General features: G+C 36.4%; 1 pseudogene; it reads left to right on the top strand.

Moving 5' to 3' along the window:
* The first annotated feature begins 6,177 nt into the window (after positions 1–6,177).
* LOC123838127 (U4 spliceosomal RNA) lies at positions 6,178–6,352 on the top strand (annotated as a pseudogene).
* The last annotated feature ends 16,390 nt before the right edge of the window (positions 6,353–22,742 follow it).

The raw sequence follows: 22,742 nt of genomic DNA, 5'->3' as shown, positions 1-22,742 counted from the left end.
GGAAAAATAAAAGTTGAAAGAAATAACAAAGGATATAAATGATTCAAAATCTGGGTAATCAGCTTTTGAATAACCATTGAATTTTCTTGTCAGACTTTCATGAGAAGTAGTAGGATTTGAAATGACAGCAATGCCCATATGTAGGAGAATGGCTGAACTATGGTGCATCCACACAAAGGCATACCATGCAGCTCTGTAAAAGAATAAGCATCTCTATGGATGGAGAAATGGGAATGTGGTGTTAGGGGTGGGAAGGAACAATAACTCTGGGTATACTTTTTTGTATAATTCTGACTCTTAGAAACTTGGTAAGGTTTCACATGTCTAAAAACTTTTATTTTTCTATAAATTGATCAGTTTTATGTCTTCAAAGTTATTGGATCATTGATATTAATTCTCTTTAAATCACACCTGTATCTATGGTTATGTCCTTTTTTCCATCCCCAGTTTCATTTGTGCTTCCTATTTTTTTTCATTTTTGAACAAGACTGCAGGTTTGTCAGTTCTATTAATCTTTTCTAAAGACTGTATTGGGCTTCCTGATTTTGTCTTTGTTTTCTATTTTATTAAGTTCCACTCTATTTATTTTCTTTTTTCTTTGAATTTATTTTGCTGTTCTGATGGCCCTAAATTTCTCGAGATGAATGCTTAACTCTGGACATTTTTAGTCTTATTTTCTTTATGAGGAGTTAGGGCTATAAGTTACCCTCGGACTATTGCTTTAGCTGCCTCCTTCAAATTTTATTATATAGAACTTTTCTTATTTAGTTCTGAGTATTTTAAACTTTACTTTTTAAGTTTTTTTTAAATTAACATATAATGTATCATTTGTTTCAGGGGTACAGGTCTGTGATTTTTATTTGACCCAAGACTTACACATGCATTTAATTTCTACCGGTCAGAGGATTTTCTATTTACACTTATTTTTGATTTATAAATAAGTTTCATTGTTTTTGGAGAACATATTGATGTGATAGCAGTTCTTTAAAATTTTACAACTTAATAAAAATATGTGGTTAGTGTTTCTGTAAGTGTTCCATGTGTGGTTGGAAACCGTGGCGGCTCTAATTGTTGGTTGTAGGGTTCTGAATATGTTAATGAGATTTTTTTTTTTTATCAAAGAATGCAAAGAGCTTAGATCACCTTAGCTTTACCCCCCAGCTCAAATGATTTGATATTTTAGTTGTTTTTTAGTTTTAGGTTTATAGAAAAAATTGAGCGAAAAGTACAGAATTCCCATATACCCCCTTGCCCCACCCCAAATTTCCCCTATTTTTAACATCATGCATTAGTGTGGTACATTTGTTACAATCGATGAACCAATATTAATACATTATTATTAACTAAAGTCCTTAGTTTAGTTTTCACTCTATTGCACATTCTATGGGCTTTGACAAATGTACAATGACATGTATCTACCTTTGCAGTATCATACAGAATAATGGTTTCACTGCCCCCCAAATTCCCTGTGCTCTGCCTATTCATCCCTTCCTCTACCCCTACCCCTGGCAACCACTTATCTTTTTACTGTCTCCATAGTTTTGCCTTTTCTAGAGTGTCATATAGTTGTCATATGGTATGTGACATATGACATTGGCTTGGAAGCTTGGCTTCTTCCACTTAGCAATGTGCATTTAAGTTTCTCCATGTCTTTTTGTAGCTTGATAGTTCATTTCAGTTCTGTTCTTTTTAAAGTCCAAATATAAGATACTGTTGTCAGATATTCTTGTTTAGATTTACCTATATATTTACATATTCCTTGGCTTACTATCCTTCTTGCATCTCAGACTTTCCTTCAGCAATCATTATCCATCTTCCTTCTATGAAGGAATAAAATCACTCTTTAAAAAAAAAATGTGTATCTTTATTTTACTCTCATTATTGAATGATAGATTTTCTGAGCAAATATTTCCAGATGGATAGATATTTTTATTGGCATTTTGAAGATATTGTACTGCTGGCTTCAGTAGCTGATGTTAGGAAGCTAATTATAATTGCTAGGCCTTGTACTGGTCTGTCTCTTCTGTCTGGCTGCCTTTCAAGTTTTCTCTTTGCTTTTGGTCTTTAATATCATTATGCAATTAGAGGTGAAGATACTTTATTTAAATCTTATTACAAGTTGCGTTTTATATATCTATGGTTCATGTCTTCCACTTGCTTTTTGGAAACTTTGGAATTATTATCCTATTGTTTTTCTTTCATTCCTTTTGAGACTGTTACTAAATATATTTTAGACCTTTTCATTCTGTTTTCCATATCTTTTTTTTTTTTAAGATTTTATTTATTTATTTGACAGAGAGAGAGAGACACAGCGAGAGAGGAAACACAGGCAAGGGGAGTGGGAGAGGGAGAAACAGGCTTCCCGCGGGGCTCGATCCCAGGACCCTGGGACCATGACCTGAGCCAAAGGCACATGCTTAATGACTGAGCCCCCCAGGCACCCCTCCATATCTTTTTAACGTCTCTTCCCATGTTCCATATCTTTCATTCTGCATTTATCAACTAGTTAGTAAATTCTCTTCTCCTCGGAGTCTGATTAGCTGTGAAACACATCCATCCTTAAGTTTTAAATTTGAACAATGATATTTTTCATTTCTAGATGCTTTAGGGTTTTCCCCCTTAAAAGTGATTTGTAATTTTTTATAGTCTCTTATTCCTAGGTTTTGTTTCTGGAATCTGCTATTTCTTATAACTTGATTTTTTTTATCTAGTCATTTAAATATCTGAATCCTTTAGAGTCAAAGTCTGTTTATTTTTGCTTAATCTCTCTTAGAGTAAGAATGTATTTTCCCTGTTTGTTTGGTAGTTTTTACAGTTGGGAGTTCATAATTTGTTGAACCTGATCTGTGAGAATCCTGAGATACTAAATTGAAGGTGCTTTCCCTAGAGTTGATTTGCATTCAGTACTGATGGGCCCAACACCAACATGGGATCGCTTCAATTACACTTGGGAATCCGGATTAAATGTGGGAGTTGCAGATTCAGCTTGTTTGCCTTGTTGGAAGCCTCAGGCTCAGCCTTCCCATTCCATGGTGGTCTCTGCTCTAGTTTCACATACACGTTACCTTGCCTGTCAGATTCTCGAGTGTCCTGCTGTGCATCGCTATAGGATGGAATATTTCTTAATCTTATTTGATCATGGAGCTTTTTTGGGGGGGGGGACTCATTTTCAGATCTAGTTTTCCAGTGAACATTGCTTAAGTTCTAGTCCAACCCCTTCATTTTATAGAGAGGAAACTGAAGCTGTATGACTGGGCCAGTGTTTCACAATGAGTCTGTGCTAGAGGGAGGGAAAAATCCTTTCCATCATATAACCAACATGCTTTCAAACCCTGGAAAGTCCATTAGTAGAACATCCATTTCTTCCCTGGTGAAAGTGTTCTTATATGTGACATGTCTCACCATTGGACATGTTTCTGAGAGCTGACTGTCTTGGGGCAGATTTATATTTGGGGCAGATATTTGTTAAAATATGTAAGTAAAACCTTACATTGTTTTTGGTAGGGGGAACAGTGAGATTGATGTTCTTAACAATAAAAGGTTTAGATATTGTTCTGGGTTAGGGGTATGTGCTGTGTAGTTTCTCAAGAGTTAGGCTAGGTGATTTAGAAAGATATTTGTATACTCTAGGGCATTGCTGTTGAAATATGGAGGATCAAAGCATTAATAAGTTTATGGCTCAATTTATCCAGATGAAAGCCTTTGAATTGAAATGTGCATTATTTAACAGTCCCATTTTTTGACATACAATTGGGATACTGGTAATTTAATTTGGGGACATTGGGTTTGAAATGCCAAGTTTAATCTGCACTCTCATTTTAAGGCTCATTCTTTTAGCAGTATTTATAACTCAAAATTTTGTTGAATCATGTTTCAATTTCTTGCCTTTATATATTTTACTTATACTTTACACATAGTTTTAAGACTCCTGATGGTAGTTCTCCTTGCAAATAGATATTTGTTATGATTGTTATAACATAAGAAGCAGTTTGTATTGAATTGAAATTTGGAACCCTTTATCCCTTAGTCACTGAGTTATAGAATACGATTGTTGAGAGGGTTCCTAGGTAGTGAAGTCTAGGTTCAAGGCTTCAAATTCTAAATTAACCACCCAGCAAGTGGTATAGATCCTTTATTACTTGGCAGTATTTTTGTCATTTCTTGAGCAAGTATTTCTACTGAGTATTTTTTATTAGTAGTAGTAGTATTTTATTATTTATTATTTTCTTGAGTATTAATTTTAATTCTAGTTAACATACAGTGTCATATTAATTTCAGGTGTACAATATAGTGATTCAACAATTCCATACATTACCCAGTGCTCACCATGATAAGTACAGTCCTTAATGTCCATCACCTATTTCACCCATCCCCCCCTCCCCTCTGGAAACCATCAATTCCCTATAGTTAAGAGTCTGTTTCTTGGTCCCCTCTCTCCCCTCCCTGCCTTCCCCTTTGCTAATTTGTTTTGTTTCTTAAATTCCACATGAGTAAAATTATATGGTATTTGTCTTTCTGACTGACTTATTTCTCTAGGTCCATGCATGTGGTTGTAAATGGCAAGATTTCCTTCTTTTTTAGGGCTGAGTAAAATTTCTTTTGGATATTTGTTAAGTTCTAGGCATTATGTTTATATAATGTAATCTCTGCCCAGAGAAGCTTGTAGTTGTGTGTGGGACAAGCAAATGAACAGTTAGAGGTCAGTGTGAAGCACTTGGGCAGATGTAATCTCAAAGAGCACCTAGAACCATAAAAGAAGGTATCTAAACCAAACATGGATATAAGGAATGGTCTTCTAAAATAAATATACCACCAGCTCTTTTCTCACTCATTTCCAAACATTCACCATGCTCTTTAAATTCTTTGCCAACCGCCCTTCTTTTCTCTTGGGCTCAGTTTTTCTCTCTAAAACAACTATTAGGCAAGAATTTTGTCCTCACTTTAGTCAACTTTCCTCATGTTTTCTCATCCACCATGGTGTGCGGATTGTGCTAAGGAAGAGCTGTCCTTTTGGTCCAAAGCAAGTTCTGCTGCCCTAGGTCTGCCTCCAACCTATGATCCAACCCAGTCTCCTCCCTCCTGGGATCCTATTCTCCTTTTCCAACATATTTCTCCTCTTTCTCTCTGTCTCTCTGTCTCTCTCTATCTCTTTCTCTCTCTCTCTCTCTCACACACACACACACACTCACTCCTGTCCCCTTCTGTCATACCACGGGAGGCCACATCTACCCTCCCCCATCCCTAGCAGATAGTCACTATTGAGCCTCTCTCTTTCAAATGATTTCTCCTCAGTCCATAAGCACTAGATTATCTCCCATCCTGAAACAAGCAAAACAAGAACTTTAATTTTTTTCTTAGGTCATTGTTCCTTCTGTGTGTTCCTTGTTGTTCTCCTTACCTCCACAATTTAAAAATAGTCATCGCTCCTGCCTTCCCTTCTCCCAATTGTTCTTTGTACAGTTTGGCTTCTGCCCCCACCCTTGTCCTGAAATTAGTTTGATGAAAGTCATTACAACTTTCAAATTGATGGTGGACCATAAACCAGTGTTTATCCTACTTGGTGTTCGTACTGAATGCTCTCTTCTTGAAGGGCTCATTTACCTGACTTTGGGATATCCTGACTCTGTTGCCCTTCCATCTAGCTGGTGGTTGTTTCTCATACTTCTCTGGGAGCAATGCTTTCATGGGCTGATGTTTTTGCTCAGTTCGTATTACCCAATGGTAACCTTTCCAAAAAATCAGCTTTAAATAAAAAGATCCAAATAGGTTAAATAGAAAAGAATAGAAACAAATTACTATGCAATAATTAACCTAATGATTAACATCATTAATATTAATATAAATTGATATCAGCCCAAGAAATATTAACAGAGATTTAAAGACACTAATAACAGGGTCAATTTGTTAAGATGATATAATAATCCTAAATATATATACCTAACAACCATACTTCAATATCTGAGGCAAAAGCAGAAGAAATTAGAAGAAGGAATAGACAAATTCACAATTATAGTTAGATATTTTAACATTTCCTCTCAGTATAATTGACCTAGTTAGTATTTATAGAACATTCCACCCAACAACAGTAGGATATGAATTCTGTTCAGGTCTATATGACATACTCAACAAGACAGACCATATTATGGACAATAAAAATTCTTCGGTAGAAAAGAGTTGAGCTTTGCACAGGGGCAGTGTTGTAGCCAATGAGGTTTCTCCGAGGTGCGATTATTGCTAATTGAAAAGAGTTGAAATCATGTTCTCTGGAATTTAAATTGGAAATCAATAGGAAGATATAAGGAAAATCGCCAAATATTTGGAAATTAACACCATTTTCAATAACAAGGATTAAAGAAGAAATCACAAAATTAAAAAATATTTTGAACTGTTACCTTAAGAACTTGAAAAAGGAGTGAATCAAACACAAAGTAAGTAGTGGGAAGGAGAATAATAAAGACAGTGGTAGAAATCAAAGAAATAGAAAATGGACACAAATAAGGAGAATTAATGAAATTGAAAGCTGGTTATTTGAAAAGAATCAATAAAAGTAACATTTATCGAGACTGATCAAGAAACAGAGGGCAAAAATTGCTAACTTTGGGAATGACAGGGGAGCATTACTACTTCAGATATTTAAAAAACAATAAGGAAATATTATGAGCAACTTCAGGTCAATAAAGTTGACAATTTAAATGAATTAATAAATTCCTACCAAAGCTCACTCAAAAATAGATATACCATGTGATTTAGCAATTACATCCCTAGATTATCTATGGGAGAGAAATGAAAACCTGTATACATATATGTATAGCAGCATTGTTCATAATAACTGAAATGTAGGAATAACCCAAATGTCTGTCAACTGATGAATAATAAAATGTGGTCCACCCATACAATGGAATATTATTCAGCCATAAAAGGAGATGAAGTACTGATACATCATGCTATAATATAGGTGAAATTTGAAGACATTAGGCTAAGTGAAATAAACCAGTTATAAAAGACCACATATTATATGATTCCATTTATATGAAATCTCCAGAATAGGCAATTCTAGAGAGACAGAATGTAGATTGGTGGTTGCTTTAGGGCAGGTGGGGGGGAGGGTGATAGCTAAAGTGTATAGGGTTTGAGGTGATGGAAATGTTCTAAGATTTACTGTGATGATAGTCATGCAACTTTTTGAATCTAAAAATTACATCGAATTGTACACTTCAAATGGGTGAATAATACGGCATATGAATTACAGCTCAATAAAGCTGTTATATAAAGAAAAAAATAGATAACCTAAATAGCCACTATCTACTAAAGAAATTAAATTCATAATTTAAAACCTTCCCCCAAAGAAAACTCCAGTCCCAGATGTATTCATTAGTGATTCTACTTAACATTTTAGGAAAAACAGCATCAGTTTTACAAATACCCTTCTAAAAACTAGAAGAGAAAGAAAACACTTCACTATTCAGTCTCTGAGGCTACCATGACCTTGATACCAAAATAAAGGCATGACAAGAAAAGAAAGCTACATACCAATATTACTAATGAATATAGGTGTAAAAGTCCTTAACACAATGTTAGCAAACTAAATCCAGCAATATATGATAATAATACATCATGACTGTTATGGACTGAATTGTGTCCCCTCCAAAATTAATATTTTGAAGGCCTAACCCCCAGCATAACCGCAGTTGAAGATAGGGTCTTTAAAGAGATAACTAAGGGTAAGTGAAGTCATAAAGCTGTATCCCTAATGCCATAGGACTGATGTCCTTATAAGAAGAGGGAGAGATGCCAGAGATCTTTCTGTCTGCATGTGCGCAGAGGAAAGGCCATGTGAGTACTCAGCAAAAACATGGATGTCTGTGAGCCAGGAAGGTAGGTCTCACTAGAGACGAACGCTGCTAGTGTCTCGATCTTGGACTTCCAGACTCCAAAAGGTGAGATAGTAAGTTTCTATTGTTGAAGGCCCTCAGTCTGTGGTAGTTTGTTAGGGCAGCCCCAGGAGACTAACATAAGGACCAAATGGAGTATATCCCAGGAATGTAAGATTAGATTGACATTAAAAAATTAAGCGGATTTTTCACCATATTAACTGACTTAAAAAAAAAAAAAGAAAAAGAATATGATAGCCTCAACAGAGGTAGAAAGAACATTTGACAGTCTTCAATAAGCACTCATGGAAAAAAAAAATGTTTCAGCAAACTAGGAGTGAAAGAAACCTTTCTCAACCTGATGAAGAACAGCTAATGTTATATTTAATGGTGAAAGACTGATGCTTGTCTGCTAAGGTCAGGAATGAGGCAAAGATGTTCTCTCTCACCACTCTTATTCAACATTTTACTGCAACTAAATCCAGTGTAATAAGGTCGGTGAAAGAAATAAAAGACGTGTATATTGGAAAAGAGAAGTAAAATTATTTTAATTATCAGATGACGAGATGTCTAGATATTCTATGGAATTTACAAAAAAAAAAAAACCCTCCTAGAAATAATTGACTTTTATTAAGGTCACAGGATATAAAGTCAATATTGAAAAATCAATTGTATTTCTGCATTTTAGGAAAAACTGTTTGAAGTTGAGAAATAATATAAATTATAATAGCAAAAGCCATAAAATACTTAGGGACACATTTAACAAAATATGTGTAAGAATTATACACAAACTACAAAACATTACTGAAAAATTAAAGAAGACTTCATAAATGGAGAGATATGCTATATTTCTGGCTCAGAAGAGTTAATATTAAGATGTCAATGATCCCTGGGGGCGCCTGGGTGGCTCAGTCGTTAAGCATCTGCCTTTGGCTTAGGTCATGATCCCCGGGTCCTGGGATCGAACTCCACATCGGGCTCCCTGCTCAGTGGAGAGCCTTCTTCTCCCTCTCCCTCTGCTGTTCCCCCTGCTTGTGCTCTCTCTCTCTGTCAAATAAATAAATACAACCTTAAAAAAAAGATGTCAATCATCCCTGAATTGATATCCAAATCGAATGCAATCTCAACTCAAATTCCAGCAGATTTTTTTTTGAGGAAATTAGTAAGGTTTTCTAAAATTTATATAAAAATGAAAGACTTGGGATAGCCAAAGCCATCTTGGGAAAAAAAAGAAGGAAGTTGGATGATTTACTATGTAAAATCAAGACTTTAAAGCTGTACAGTAGCCATGTTGGTGTGGTAGAAGCATGTAGACCACTTCAGGAGAATGGAGACCAGAAATAAATCCACAGTCTGCTGGTTGTTTTGAAAAGGTAATAAGGTGAATCCATAGGAAAAGGATAATCTTTTCAATAAATGGTGCTGGAACATTTTGAAATCTACATGCAATGAAACAAAACTCAAAGCTTCTTTCATACTGTACGAAACAACTAAAAGTGGATCATTGACTTAGACTAAAAGTGATAGCAAAAACACTGCTAGAAGGCAACAGCGGGCATATTTTTTGTGAACCTAGACAAAGATTTCTTGGGTAAGTTATGAAAACCATGAAAATCAAAAATTAAAAGTAATACATTTGATTTCATCAAAATTAAAACTTTTGCTTTTCCAAATTTACCGTTAAGAAAATGAAAAGACAAGGCACAAACTGATTTGCAAAACCTTCTTCTGATAAAGGACTGTATCCATAATATAAAAATAACTTTTTTGGGGCCCCTGGGTGGCTCAGTCGTTAAGCATCTGCCTTCGGCTCAGGTCATGGTCCCAAGGTCCTGGGATCGAGCCCCGCATCGGGCTCCCTGCTCCGCGGGAAGCCTGCTTCTCCCTCTCGCACTCCCCCTGCTTGTGTTCCCTCTCTCGCTGTGTGTCTCTCTCTGTCAAATAAAATATTAAAAAAAAAAATAACTGTTTTATATATATAGTGTGTGTGTGTATATATGTGTATATATACATGTATAGTCGACACAATGTTACATTAATTTTGGGTGTACAACAGTGATTTGACAAATCCATACATTATGCTATGCTCACCACAGTGGAGCTACCATCTATCCCTGTCCGATGCTGTTACTGTACCATAACTATATTCTCTGTGCTGTGCCTTCGATCCCCATCACTTATTTATTCCATAACCTGAAGCCTGTACCTCCCACTCCCCCTCACCCATTTTGCCCACCCCCCACCCCCTATCCTCTGGCAACACCAGTTCTCTGTATTTATACATCTGTTTCTGCCTTGTTTGTTTGTTTCTTTGTTCATGTGGTTTTTTTTGAGTGTACATTTAAGTGCAATCATACGGTCTTTGTCTTTCTCTGTTTGAAAATTTCCCTTAGTATAATACCCCCCAGGTCTATCCATGTTGTAGAAAATGGCAAGATCTCATTCTTTTGTATGGCTGGGTAATATACCATGGCATATATATACCACATCTTATTTATCCATTCATCTATCAGTGGACATTTAGGTTATTTTGGTTATTGTAAATAATGCTGCAACAAGCACAGGGGTGCACATATCTTTTCAAATTTGTGTTTTTATTTGGGTAAGTGCTCAGTAGTGGAATTACTCGATTTTATGCTATTTTTACTTTTAATTTTTTGAGGGACCTCCATACTGTTTCTCACAGTTGTTGCACCAATCCACATTCTCACCAACGGTGAGTAAGGGTTTCTTTTTCTCCACATCCTTGCCAACACTTTTTATTTCTTATCTTTTTGATCCTAGCCATTCTGACAGATGTAAGATGATATCGTACTACGGTCTTGATTTGCATTTCCCTGATGATTAGTAATGTGGAGCATCTTTGCATGTGTGTGTTGGTCATCTGTATATTTTCTTAGGAAAAATGTGTATTTATGTCCTCTGCCCATTTTTTAATCGAATTGGGGTCTTTTTGGTTTTGTTTTTTTAGTGTTGTGTAAGTTCTTTATATGTTTTGGATATTAACCCCCTATTGGGTATATCATTTGAAAGTATCTTTTCCATTCAGTAAATTGCCTTTTTGTTCATGGTTTCTTTCACTGTGCAAAAGCTTTTTATTTTGGTGTAGTCACAATTGTTTATTTTTGCTTTTGTTTCCCTTGCCTGAGATGACATATCCATAAATATGTTGCTAAGGGCAATGTCCAAGAGATTACTCCCTATGTTTTCTTTTAGGAATTTTATGATTTCAGGTCTCACATTTAGGTCCTTAATCCATTTTGAGTTTATTTTTGTGTATGGTGTAAGAAAGTGGTCCAGTTTCATTTTTTGCATGTAGCTGTCCAATTTTCCCAACATCATTTATTGGAAAGGCTTTCTTTTCCTTTGTTGTATATTCTTGCTTCCTTTGTTATAGATTAATTGGCCATATAAGTGTGGGTTTATTTCTAGGCTTTCTATCCTGTTCCATTGATCTGTGTGTCTGTTTTTATGCCAGTTCCATACTGTTTTGATTACTGTAGCTTTGTAGTGTATCTTGAAACCTGGGATTCTGATACCTCCAGTTTTGTTCTTTCCCAAGATTGCTTTGACTATTTCAGGTCTCTTGTGGTTCCATTCAAATTTTCAAATTCTTCAAGTTCTATGAAGAGTGCTATTCATGTTTTGATAGCAAATGCATTGAATCTGTAGGTTGCTTTGGGTGGTATGGACATTTTAACAATATTCTTCCAATCCATGAGCATGATATGTCTTTCCATTTGTTTGTGTCTCCAATTTCTTTCATCAATGTCTTACACTTTTCAGAGTATAGGTCTTTCATCTCCTTGGTTAAATTTATTCCTAGGTATGTTATTCTTTTGGTGTAATTATAAACGGGACTGTTTTCTTAATTTCTCTTTGTGTTACTTTGTTGTTAGTATAGAAATGCAAGAGATTTCTATATATCAGTTTTGTATCCTGCAATTTTACCAAATTCATTTATCAGTTCTAGTAGATTTTTAGTGGAGTCTTTAAGGGTTTTCTATATATAGTATGATGTCATCTGCAAACAGTGACAGTATCACTTCTTCCTTACCAATTTGGACCTTTATTTCTTGTCTAATTACTGTGGCTTGGAATTCCAGTATTATATGGACTAAAAGTGGCGAGAGTGGACATCTTTGTCTTGTTCCTGATCTTAGAGGAAATTTCTAAGTATTTCACCATGAGTATAATGTTAGCTGTGGGTTTTTCATATATGGCCTTTATGTTGTTGAGGTATATTCCCTCTAAACCCACTTTTTTTGAGAGTTTTTTCTCATAAATGGATGTCGAATATTGTCAAATGCTTTCTCTGCATCTATTGAGATGATCATATGATTTTTATTCTTCATTTTGGTAATGTAGTGTATCACATGGATTGATTTGCAAATATTGAACGATCCTTATATCCCCAGATTTAATCCCACTTGATCATGGTGAATGATCCTTTTAATCTTGCTGTTGAATGCAGTTTGCTAATGTATTATTGAGGATTTTTGCATCTATGTTCATCAGGGATATTGGCCCATAGTTTTCTTTTTTGTATTGATTTTGCTTTTTGTACCAAGGTAATGCTGGCCTCATAGAATGTATTTGGAAGCTCTTATTCCTCCTTTATTTTTGGAATAGTTTGAAGACTATTAATATATTAAATACTTATAAATACTTTAAATGTTTGGTAGAATTTACCTGTGAATCCATCTGGTCCTGGACTTTTGTTTGTTGGAAATTTTTTGCTTACTGACTCAATAATTGGTATGTTCAGATATTCTTTCTCTTCTTGGTTCAGTTTTGGAAGATTGTATGTTTCTAGGAATTTATCCATTTCTTCTTGGTTGTCCAATTTGTTGTCCAATTTATTGACCTATAATTTTTCATAGATTTATAACCCTCTGTATTTCTTCTTTTTTAAAAAAATATTTTATTTATTTGAGAGAGAGAGAGAGAAGAGGGAGGAGGAGAGCGAGAGGAAGAAGCAGACTTCGTGTTGAGTGTAGAGCTTGGCATGGGGCTTGCTCTCACAACCCTGAGATTGTGACCTGAGCTGAAACCAAGAGTCAGACACTTAACTGAGTGAGCCACCCAGGTACCCCTTTAAAGATTTTATTTATTTATTTGAGAGAGAGAGAGAGAGAGAGGGAATGAGTTGGGGGAGGGCCAGAGGGAGAGGGACAAGCAGACTCCCTGATGAGCATGGAGCCCAACACAGGGCTCAATCCCAGGACCTTGAGATCACGACTTGAGCCAAAGTCGGATGCTTAACTGACTGAACCACCCAGGCGCCCCAACCTGTGGTGTTGGTTGTTACTTCTCCTTTTCATTTCTGATTTTATTTATCTGAGTCTTTCCTCTTTTTTTCTTGATGAGTCTGGCTAAAGGTTTATCAATATTGTTTATCTTTGCAAGGAAAGAGCTTTTGGTTTTATTGAGCGGTTGTATTGTTTAGTCTCTATTTCACTTATTTCTTCTCTGATCTTTATTATACCCTTCCTTCTATGAACTTTGGGTTTTGTTTTTTCTTTCTTTCTTTTTTTTTTTTTTTTGAGTTGTAAGTTTAGATTGTGCATTTGAGATTTTTCTTATTTCTTGAGGTAGGCCTGTATTGTTATAAATTTCCCTAGACTTGCTTTTGCTGTGTTCCAGAGATTTAGGACTGTTGTGTTTTTCTTTTCATTTGTCTACATGTATTATTTATTTATTTATTATTTTTTTAAAAAAGATTTTATTTATTTATTTGATAGAGAGAGAGAGTACAAGCAGTGGGAGTGGGAGAGACAGGCTCCCCGCTGAGCAGGAAGCCCAGTGTGGGGCTTGATCCCAAGACCCTGGGATCATGACCTGAGCCTAAGGCAGACGCTTAACTGACTGAGCCACCCAGGTGCCCCATGTATTTTTTAAATTTCCTCTTTGATTTCTTGGTTGACCCATTTGTTCTTTATTAATATATTTGTTAGCCTCCACCTGTTGATGTTTTTTTTCCAGTTTTTGTAGCTAATTTCTTTTTTATAAGTCTTTTTCTTTTAATCTTTAAAAGATTTTATTTGACACAGAGAGAGAGAGAGCACAAGCAGGGAGAGCAGCAGGCAGAAGGAGAGGGAGAAGCAGAGGGAGAGGGAGAAGCAGGCTCTCTGCTGAGCAGGGAGCCCGATGCAGGGCTTGATCCCAGGACGCTGGGATCATGACATGAGCTGAAGGCAGACACTTAATGGACTGAGTCACCCAGGTGCCCTTGTAACTGATTTGTATTTTCATACCATTGTCGTTGGAAAAAATACATTGATATGATTTCAGTTTTCTTAAATTTCTTAAGACTTGTTTCATGCCTAACATATGATCTATCTTGGAGAATACTCCTTGTGCACTTGAAAAGAATGTGTATTTTGCTATTTGGGGATGGAATGTTCTGTATATATCTGTTAAGTCCATTTGGTCTAATGCTTCATTTAAAGACACTATTTCCTTATTGATTATTTGCCTTGGTGATCCATCTGTTGATGTAAGTGAGGTGTTAAAATCCCCTACCATTATTGTATTACTGCCAATTTTTCCTTTTGTCTGTTAAGATTTGTTTTACATATTTAGATGCTTCAATGTTTGGTGCATAGATAATTACGATTATTATATACTCTTGTATTAACCGTTTGTCATTATGTAATGCCCTTCTTTGTCTCTTGCTAGTCTTTGTTTTAAATTTTATTTTGCTTGATAAAAATATCCCCCCCCCCATTTTTTTGTTTCTTTTTGCATGGTATATATTTTTTCTGTCCCTTCAGTTTCAGTCTGTCTGTGTCTTTATGTCTAAAATGAGTCTCTTGCAGGCAGCATGTAGATGGGTCTTGCTTTTTTGTTTTTTCATTTAGTCATAGTATGTTTTGATTGGAGCATTTAACCCATTTATATTGAAACTAATTATTGACAGGTATGTACTTTTTGTCATTTTGTTAATTGTTTTCTGGTTGTTTTGTAGCTTATTCTGTTCCTTTTTTCTTCTCTTTCTTTTTTGTGGCTGAAGACTTTATTATTATGCTTGGTTTTCTCTTTATTTTTGTGTATCTGTTACAGGTTTTTGTTATTACCATGATGTTCGTATATAACCTCCTGATTATACAGCAGTGTCTGTTAAGCTGATGGTCACTGAAGTTCAAATGCATTCTAAAAGAACTTCATTTTTACTCTCCACCTCCATGTTTTATGTCTAATGTGTCATATTTTACATGTTTTTATTTAGTAAGTCCCCTTAACTAATTATTTAAATATAATTGATTTTACTACTTTTGTCTTTTTACCTTCATACTAGCTTTATAAGTGATTGCTGTACTTTTTTTGTATGTTTCTCTTTACTTGTGAATTTTTTCACTTTCACAATTTTCTTCTGATTATGACCTTTACTTTTCCATTTAAAGAAATCCCTTAAACATTTTTTATAAGGCCGAATTAGTGCTGATGAACTTCTTTAACTTTTGTTTGTCTGGGAAGCTATCTCTCCTTCAATTCTGAATGATAACCTTGCCAGTAGAGAATTCTTGGTTGTAGGTGTTTTCCTTTTAGCACTTTGAATATACCATGCCACTCCCTTCTGGCTTGCAAAGTTTCTGCTGAAAAATCAGCTGATAGCCGTATGGGGTTTCCCTTGTATGTTACTAGTTGCCTGCCCCCCGCCCCCCACCCGATGATTTTAAAACTCTCTTTAATTTTTACCATTTTAATTATTATGTGTAATGATGTGGACCTCCTTGTGTTCATCTTGATTGGAGCTTTCTGTGATTCCTGAATCTGGATGTCTTTCCCCTTCCCAGGTTATAGGGAAGTTTTCAGCTATTATATCTTCAAGTAAGTTTTCTGTCCCTTTCTCTCTCTCTTCTTCTAGGACCCCTATAATACAAATGTTTCTTTGCTTGATGTTGTTCAAGAGATCCTTTAAGCTATCCTCACTTTAAAAATTCCTTTTTCAAAAAGAACTTTTATAATAATAAAAGACAATGTGATTTAAAAATGTATAAAGAATTTGAACAGTATTTCATTCCCCCATCAAAAAAGGAAAACAAGAACACAAAAAGATTCTCAACATCATTAGTCATTAGGGAAATGCAAATTAAAACTACAATGAGATGTCACTACATATCTTTCTAGAATGAATGAGATTAAAGAGATTTTAATCTCCCTGATAATACAGATTTTAGCAGGGATATGGAGTAACTAGAACTTGTATACTGCCTGTGGATATGAAAAATAGTACCACTTTGGAAAAATGTTTCAGTTAAAAAAATTAAAACCTGCAATGCCACCACTAGGTATGTACCCAGGAGATATGAAAATATATCTTCACACAGACACATATGATTGTTTATGGTGATTTTATTCATAAAAGTCCCTAATTGGAATCAAGACAGTGCATGTCAAGTGAAGAATGCCAACACATTGTAAGAATCCATACAGTGGAACACTTGGCAATTTAAAGAAATGAATTACTGACACATGCATCAACATGGATGAATCTCTGAAGCATTACACTTAGTATAAAAAGCCAAACACAAAAGAGTATACACCGTATGATGCTATTTATATGAAATTGTCGGAAAAAAATCTATAAAGACAGAAAACAAAATAGTGGTTGCCAAAGGCGAGGTTGGAAGGGGATGACTGGCTGGTAAGGGGATATAGTTTGGGGATGAAAGTGCTCTATATCGTGATTGATGTGTTGGCTACACAGTTTTATATTTGTCACACTTACCAAATTGTACACTTAAAACTGCTATATTTCACTATATGTAACTTAAACATCTATAAAACTATTTTGTTTAGAATGCTGTAAGAATGCACAGTACATGAGGTGTACCTGGAGTTGTGTGGATAGGTTGGCAGGCTTGAAGGAATTTTTGGAAACGCAGAAGCTGACTGGGAGCTCCATGAAGGCAAGAGGGTGTCTGTCTTGTGCGCCACTGTGTATCCAGGGTCTGCCCTTGTGCTCAGTACATGGTATATGCTCAGTAGAAACCTACTGATTGAATGAAGAATGATAGTCTTTCCAAGTGTCAAAGAATGAAGATTGGGACCAAGAGGGAGCTGTGTGAATTTCCAGAGATTGGCAAGGAGAGGACAGGAAAGTAGAATAAGCCAATTATGTGGAGCCCTCAGTGCCACAATTGTATGTATTAACTGTACTCTAATGATAGTAATATTAGAGCTATGTTCTGTGAAAGCCAAACAGATAAAAAAATTATTTTAAATTTTAAAGGAGGGAAAAAGAACCATGAATTCCTCTAGTAACAGTGTGGATAGAAGACTAATGGAGAGGAGAAAGTCTGGAGTTAAGGAGGAGAGCATTTGAGAGGCTTTTGGGACATGTGGGTCAAAGGAAAGTTCAAATGCAGTAGAAATGAGCATAAAGAAGGTCTTGAAGATACTTTATCCTTTCCTTTTTGTGGACTTCTGATTTGTGCCTAGAAAGTCTTTTCCTCTTAAAAACAATTTTTCTGATTATTCAGAGTAATCAGTGGCACAAAGATTAGAAAATTAAACATAGAAGAAGATTAACATGTCTTAATTTTTATCAACTTAAAAATTTTAGTATGTATACTTTGATTTGTGTATTTGTGATTGTGTATTTTTTAAACAAATATGAAGTTTGGATTAAAAAATCTTAAGTTGGAAAACTGCAGTTTAGGGGATTTTAAGTAGTTTCTGTTTTCTAGGATAGACCCTCTCTTTGTGCTGGGAGATATCCTTCATTCTAGCAGAAGTCCCAAATTGCCAGGGAATTGACCCCAGTGTAGAAATTTCAGCCTGAGTTGTGTTCTATTTAGTAAAATATTGATAATTGGTGGTAACGTGATTTACCCTTTACACTTGAAGGTATTTTCTACATACACTTGGAAACTTCAGCTCCTTATGCCTGAATGTGATTTAGCGTCCATATTTGGGCGTAGGCCAGGGCATTTGTCAAGTAATTGCTTTCAGGTGGAGAGCCTGGTAGACAATGACTGGACTGCCTATCAGACAGTGTGACCTGGACTGAATAAGGCCTTGGGGAATGTTCTCTGGATTTCTTACATTGCCATGGACTGGATCATGAGGATTAGATCACAGTCTCGTTGCTGTTCACCTGTCCAATCATCCTAGGACAGAAAATGGAATAAATATTAAATGAGAGGAGAAAAAGATGGCTATAGCCTGGAGAACAAAGTGGGTCAATGTTTCAAAGGAGACAGTTGATATAAGAGTCACAACAATGGTCTGAAACGGGGCGGGGGTGGGGGGGACGGAGGTGTTCTATACTTCTTCCAACCTGATTCCTAGAAAGTTTTAAGGAATGTGGAATTATCAAGAAAAAAATAAATTTTTATTTAAGGTAAGGAGGTGGAGGGAGCTGTCTAGAAAAAAATTGGTGAGGAAGGGGAGTTTATTGCTAATAGAGCAGTTATAAGATCACCACTGTAACTGGATCAAAAGCAATGTAAGTGAAATTCTAGAGAACGACTGCTTCAGTCTGTTTGGGCTGCTATCACAGAACACCATCAACTGGGTGGCTTATAAACAATAGAAATTTATTTCTCACAGTTCTGGAGGCTAGGAAGTCCAAGATCAGGAACTGGTAGATTCAGTGTCTGGTGAGAAGCCACTTCCTGGTTCACAGATGGATGTCTTCTTGTGTCCTCACATAGGGGAGGGGGCAAGAGAGCTCTTGGGGTCTCTCTCATAAGGGTACTAATCCTATTCATGAGGGCTCCACCCTCTAACCGAATCACCTCTGAAAGACCCCCACCTCCTAATACCATTACATTGGGGATTAGGTTTCAACATATGAATTTTGGGGGGAAACAAACAGTGTATAGTGGTAACTCACTTTTTTAAATGTAGATTTTGGGTCTAAGCATAAAAGAGACTAATAGAAAACTTCAATTTCTTGCTGTTTTGAAAAATATTTAGACTATCTAGTGCTATTCTGAGAATTAAATATTCAATTACTATATATCCCATCGAATTTTACCTATTCTAGATTAATATAAATTTTTAAAATGTACAAAAAAATGCTACTTGGGTGCAGTTATTTGATAAGCTTTATAACTTTTTAGGCTATTTTGCTCTGATGAGTTTATGAATGGGCCTTAGGTCAGTAGTAAAAGGCATAAGTTCTGGGGCCTGATTGGTTTGAATTCTACTTCTACTGTTTAAACAGAAATAACTTTGAGTGAATAAGGTAATTTCTGTAAGCTTCAGGTTCTTCTGTAAAACATGGATAATGCCTTGCTCAAAACTGTCCTGAGGATTGTATGAAATAATCCATGTCAAATGCTTTGTACTTAATAAGTTCTCAGTGTTTGCTACTGTGAGGATAGGAAATACTATTTCTATTATTAAAAGAGAATTATAAACTTAACAGAAATTTAACTCTGAGAGCTTTTTGGTCAAAATCCTCTTAAGTCTTTTTTTAATTGAAGTATAATAACATACAATGTTATGTTTCAGGTATACAATGTATTGATTTAACAATTCTATACACACATTACTCAGTGTTCACCACAATAAGTGTAGTCATCATACAACATTATTACTATGTTATGGACTGTATTTCCTATACTGTACTTTTCATCTCTCTGATATTTATTTTACAACTGGAAGTTTGTACCTCTTAATCCCCTTTGTCTACTTCACCCATCCCCACACCCATCTACCTTTGGTAACCACCAGTATGTTCTCTGTATTTAAGAGTTTGTTTTTATTGTTGTTGTTGTTCATTTTTGTTTTTTAGATTCCATGTATAAATGAAATGACATGGTATTTGTCTTTCTCTGACTTATTTCACTTAGCATAATGCCCTTTAGGTCCATCTATGTTGTTGCAAATCACAAGATCTCATTCTTTTTTTATGGCTGTGTACTATCCCATGGTATATTTATACCAAACCTTCTTTATCCATTCATCTATTTATGGACACGGGCTGCCTCCATCTTGGATACTGTAAATAATGTTGCAATAAATCTAGGGGTGCATGTATCTTTTCAAATTAGTGTTTTTGTTTTCTCTGGGTAAATACCCAGTGGTGAAAATTACTGGATGATATGGTAGTTCTATTTTTAAGTTTTTGAGGAAACCCCATACTGTTTTCCACAGTGACTGTACCAATTTACATTCCCATCAACAGTGTATGAATGTTCCCTTTTCTCCACATCCTTGCCAAACTTATTTTTTGTCTTTTTGATACTTACCATTCTGTCTGGAGTGAGGTAATATCTCAATGTGGTTTTGATTTGCATTTCCCTGATGATTAGTGATGCTGAGCATCTTTTTGTATGTCTGTTTGCCATCTGCATGTCTTCTTTGGAAAAATTCAGGTCCTCTGCCTGTTTTTTAATTGGACTGTTTTTTGGTGTTGAGTTGTATATGTCTGTATATTTTGGATATTAACCTTCTTATTGGAAATGCCAGTTGCAGATATCTTCTCTCATTTAGTAGGTTGCCTTTTAGTTTTGTGGATGGTTTCCTTTGCTGTGCAAAAAGTTTTTACTTCAGTGTAATCCTAATAGTTTATTTTTGCTTTTGTTTCCCTAGCTGAGGATACATATCCATAAATATGTTGCTAAGGATGATGTCCAAGAGATTACTGCCTATGTTTTCTTTTAGGAATTTTATGGTTTCATTTTTTTTTTAATTCTCATTTTTATTTTATTTTTCTCTTTAGTTTGGTTGTTTTCCATTACTCTGTCTTCCAGATCACTGATTTGTTCTTCCACAGCCTCTAATGTGCTATTGATTCCCTTTAGTCTATTTTTGAATTTCAGATATTGAATTTTTCAGTTCTTTTTCAGGTTTTCTATTTCTTTGTTGGAGTTCTCACTGAGTTCCTCCACTCTTTTGTTAAATCCAGTGAGTATCTTTATGACCATTACTTTGAATTCTTTATCAGGCATATTGTTTATCTCTGTTTCATTTAGTTCTTTGTGATTTTTATCTTGTTCTTTCATTTGGGACATATTCTTCTGTCTTCTCATTTTGTCTAACTCTCTGTGTTTGTTTCTATGTGTTGGGTAGATCATCCATATCTTCTGGTCTTGAAAGTAGTGGCCTCATACAGAAGAGATCCTGTGGCGCCCTGTAGTGCAGTACCCCCTGGTCACCAGACTATGTGCTTCAGGGGTGTCCTCTTTATGGGCTGCTTGGCCTTATTGCTGTGGCTGAGCCCCAACTGTTTTCTGCCCATCTGGGTACAATGACCCGCTTTGCCTGCTATGAGCACAATGGGTAGGATTTGGTTGCCCTGCTGTGGAGAGGCCTGTTTGAGGCCACCAGGGGCTCACTGGTGAGGGGGACCAGCAGTCAGCCTAGATGTTGGCAATTAGCTTCTCTGCCACAGTTGTGGGTGCACTGAGTGTCAAGGCTTACTCCCTGAGCAGCCAGCTAAGAACTTGGGCTGTTGGAACTGTGGGCATCACTGGTGTGTTGAGTTCTCTTCCCCTCTCCCCAGGCCAGAAGTTACTTTGGACTGGTGCTGGGTCTGGCCAGGGCTGCTTCTAGGGTGTGGCAGAGCAGGAGTTGCTTTGAAGGGGATGCCTGCCAAGGTCAGCAGGTTGGAAGGAGTGGGCAGGGGAATGTGGGAATGGGGCATGAGGTAATAGTAAGATGGGGGGGAGTGTTAGCACTGGCTCCCACAACCCTTTGGCTGTCTAGGTTGGGAGAGGGGAAGAGAAATGGCTCCTGACAGCACTTTTGTTGCTGGTGAAATCTCCTGAAGGTCACTGCTCCTCTGGCCCAAGTTTTAAGATTAGTCAATAAATCTCCTTCGGGTATATCTCCAGGCACTTTGCAAAACTGCTGCTTCTGTGTTGTGTCTCTGGCCACATGATTTAGTATGTTGGCTTTTAAGGATGGACACTCAGTTTCCTATTGCCTGCTGGCTATCCCAGAGTAAGCCCACTGATTTTCAAAGACAGATATTATGGGGACTCATCTTCCCAGTGAGGATCTCCAGTGCCAGGGATGTCATCTTCCCAGTGAGGATCTCCAGTGTCTGATCTTCTCACTTCTTTGTGCTTGTGGTACTTCTGTTTGTGGTTAGTCTCACTGTGGGTTTGGTTCCTGGCCATGTCTTCACCCCTCCTAGCCTTCTCAATGTGGCCTTCTCTTTGCAATTAACTGTGGAAGGTCTGTTTTGCTGGTCTTCAGGTCATTTTCAGAGTTAGTTGCATATATGTAGCTGACATCTCAGTGTGTTCATGGGATGAGGTGAGCTCAGGATCCTACTATTCTGCCATCTTTCTGTCCCACTTCTTGATCTCAACTCTTTAGACAAGAATGTGATCTAAAAAGAGACTGGTAAACCATAGTCCCTCCCTGTCCCCATGGATGTTGAGGGACCCAAGTGGGATTGAGGGTCACCTGCTTCAGATTCTGTGGGTTACACCACCGAGTTTTGCCACTGATCCATGTCTGGCTAGTATGGACCTGAAATTCTGGATGTCTGGTGTGGTTAAGAGAACTTGTAAACATTTATGCTAGTTCTTTCATAGTGTTAGCTAGGTCACATATTTCCTGAGGGAATATTTTATTTACATGTGACTTATTTCTAACTCACAAAAAGGATTTAGGCTGTTCATAAATAAGAACAATACAAAACTAAAAAGCAAGGGGCTGGGTGCTACTAGGGAATGAAAGTGAAACAATTCTTTTCACCTGGTGGAAGACTTGAACTCTGACTCAGACCTGGGCTTGAATGCTGATGTTTTCTAGCTGGACCTCCTTAGGAAGGTGATCTCTGTGCACTTTCCTTCCATAAGATGACATGATTGAATTTACCTTGTTTAAGTGTTGCAATGAGTGAATAAGGAGAGTTAGGAGATGTAGTAAGTAGCATGGTGCTTGTGATTTGCTCAT

This window comes from Mirounga angustirostris, unplaced genomic scaffold, assembly GCF_029215605.1.
Source record: "Mirounga angustirostris isolate CCGP_5_RB_7025 unplaced genomic scaffold, mMirAng1.0.hap1 SCAF_8, whole genome shotgun sequence".
NCBI classification, from domain to species: domain Eukaryota; kingdom Metazoa; phylum Chordata; class Mammalia; order Carnivora; family Phocidae; genus Mirounga; species Mirounga angustirostris.
Note: the sequence above shows the minus strand (reverse complement) of the source record. Positions and strands in the feature narration are given on the sequence as shown.